At 43.1% G+C, this 2,871-nt stretch overlaps 1 non-coding gene across 1 annotated transcript; it reads left to right on the top strand.

Annotated features, from left to right (window-relative positions):
- The first annotated feature begins 660 nt into the window (after positions 1 to 660).
- trnal-uaa (transfer RNA leucine (anticodon UAA)) lies at positions 661 to 776 on the top strand. Its single transcript has 2 exons — positions 661 to 698; positions 731 to 776. It is a non-coding gene; the product is annotated as a tRNA-Leu (tRNA).
- The last annotated feature ends 2,095 nt before the right edge of the window (positions 777 to 2,871 follow it).

Genomic DNA, 2,871 nt, shown 5'->3' with positions numbered 1-2,871 from the left:
AGAAATGTTGTAGTTATATATCAGCTAACGACGCATTCTTCGAGGCTAACAAAACTATATATATATATATAGACGGTACAAGAGCCTCAGGACTCGCACGGCCACGTTCAAGAACAGTTACTACCCATCAACAATCAGACTATTGATTAAAAGGGCATAATGTACGCTCACGTGCCCATTCATTGAATATTCCGACAACCAATCATTTCACTTCAAAATCTATTCTATATTGAATAGCTGAGCATGCCAGGAGAAGCGCAGCAGACAGGCAGCATCGGTGGAAAAGGGAAAGTGTCATTTCCCCCTCACCTCCGATGCTCCAGAGAAAAAGAGCAAGGTTGTCCAAATGTTGGTTAGTGCACAAACCTTCTAATTCAGGTAGCATCTTGGTGATGCTCTTCTGCACACTCTCCGAATCTGCGTCATCCTTTCTCTGGAGGATGGCCTGAACGGAGTGCAGCACAATTCCAGTGCTGTGATGCTGTACGCTCTGATTCCGCACATGCTCAGCAACCTGAGAAAATGCATCCCGTCCATATTCATTTAAAATCCTAGGATATAGAGTGTGTTTATATGTATACCCGCTCAACAAAACAGTCAGTCAGACTATTCCGAAATACAGCTGTTTATCTGGCATGTGGAGAGAGTACTGCAGGGGCTGTCAGGGTGGCCGAGTGGTCTACGGCGCCAGACTTAAGGCGAGAAAGCCGCTTCCTAGTAATCGCGAGTGTTCTGGTCTCCACCTGGAGGCGTGGGTTCGAACCCCACTCCTGACAAATACTCTGTATTACGTGTGCTGTTTTTATAATGCAATCACTGTAATTTTACTGAGCGACCAAAGCGTGAACTGTTTGGGAGTACGAGAAAGAAGCAATTAAGATAAAGATTTTGATTTAGTCACAACAGAGAACTGAACAACAGTTCACATGACATGAGATTCGGTCTGTGGAGCTTGATGAGAACGAGGCCTCGGTGAAGAGCGTCTGTGTCACCTTCTCAGCCGCGGCTGTTGTTTGGACAGAATGACATCGGGGCCATTCAGACACGTTGTCGGTCTCTATATTGAAACGGCATTTTACATCGTCGTTCTTAAGCGTACATCTGCCGTTGAGCTCAGTAACGTGCATTTAGCACCTTTCTGGATTTGGGAATACCGGATTAATCATTCCGCACCGGATTATATTCACTTTCTGTTGTTTAACAGGCCACTCTTCCTTGTTATGCAATGCAGGTATTTTAAATCGCACAGCACGGAAAATAGCCTTCGGCCCAATTGGTTCAAAGTTCAAAGCGAATAAATTTTGCATCAGAGCCTTTCTATATACATGTATCAACATGTACAATCAGATTCACTTTCTCGCGGGCATCACAATAAACACAATAAAATCCATGGAGGACCGCACTAACAGGACGGCCAAAACACTCAATATGTGTAACATAACACACTGTGCAAAGTCAAGCAAAAGAATAATGATAATAGCAATATTAATTGTTATTTTACGTAATAATCCAGGGCGACTACGAAGCCCACTGGAGTTTGTTTAGGTGTTACCGCTCACAGAGACAACCAGATAGAACTATAAAACAATAGATATTACAGCACGGAAAGTGCCCTTTTGGCACTTCTTGGCTGTGCCGAACCATTTTTCTGCCTAGTCTCACTGACCTGAAACTGGGCCATGTCCCTTCAAACCTCTCTCATCCATAGACCTGCCCAAGTTTTGCTTAAATGTCAAAAGTGAGCCCGCATTCACCAATTCATCTGGCAGCTCATCCCACACTCCCACCACTCTCTGCGTGAAAAAGCCCCCCCCCCATGTTCCTTTTAAGCCTTTCCCCTTCGCCTTTAACCAATGACCTGTGTTTTTTTTCTCTCCTGGCCTCAGTGGAAAAAAACCTGCTTGCATTCATTCTATCTATACCCATCATAATTTTATACACCTCTATCAAATCATCCCTCATTCTCCTACACTCCAGGGAATAAAGTCCTAACCTGTTCAACCTTCCTCTGTAACTCAGTTTCGCAAGTCCTGGCAACATCCTCGTAAACCTTCTCTGCGCTCTTTCAAACTTATTAATATCCTTCCTGTAATTTGATGACCAAAACTGCACACAATGCTCAATATTCGGTCTCACCAATGTTGTATACAACCTCACCATTACATTCCAAATCTTGTACTCAATACTTTGATTTATAAAAGCCAATGTACCAATAGCTTTCTTTACAATCATATCTACTTGTGAAGCCACTTTTTGGGAATTATGTAGCTTTACTCCCAGATCCCTTTGTTCTAATGCACTCCTCAGTGTCCTACCATTTACCTTCTATGTTTTACCTTGGTTTGACCCTCAGAAGTGCAATTCCTCACACTTGTCCGCATTAATCTCCATCTGTCATTTTTCAGCCTATTCCTCCAACTGGTTCAGATCCCTGTGCAAGCTTTGAAAGCCTCCAATATTTATATCATCAGCAAATTTGCTTATCCAATTTGCCACATTATCATCCAGATCGTTGATATAGATGACAAATAACAAGGGACTCGACACTGATCCCTATGGCACACCACTTGTCACAAGATTCCACTCAGAGTAGCAATCCTCCACTACCACTCTCTGGCGTCTTCCAATGAACCAATGTCTAATCCAATTTACTAGCTGTCCATGTATACCTAGCAAATGAATCTTCCTAACTAACCTCCCATGCGGGACCTAGTCAAAGGCCTTACTGAAGTCCATGTATACAACATCCACTGCCTTCTCTTCATCTGCTTTCTTGGTACCTTCCTCGAAAATCTCTAATAGATTGGTTATACATGACCTACCACTCAGAAAGCCATGCTGACTTTTTCTAATAAGTCCCTGTCTACCCAA

The sequence above is a fragment of the Hemitrygon akajei genome, unplaced genomic scaffold (genome assembly GCF_048418815.1).
Source record: "Hemitrygon akajei unplaced genomic scaffold, sHemAka1.3 Scf000097, whole genome shotgun sequence".
Classification (NCBI taxonomy): Eukaryota; Metazoa; Chordata; class Chondrichthyes; order Myliobatiformes; family Dasyatidae; genus Hemitrygon; species Hemitrygon akajei.
This window is presented reverse-complemented; position numbering and strand designations above follow the sequence as displayed.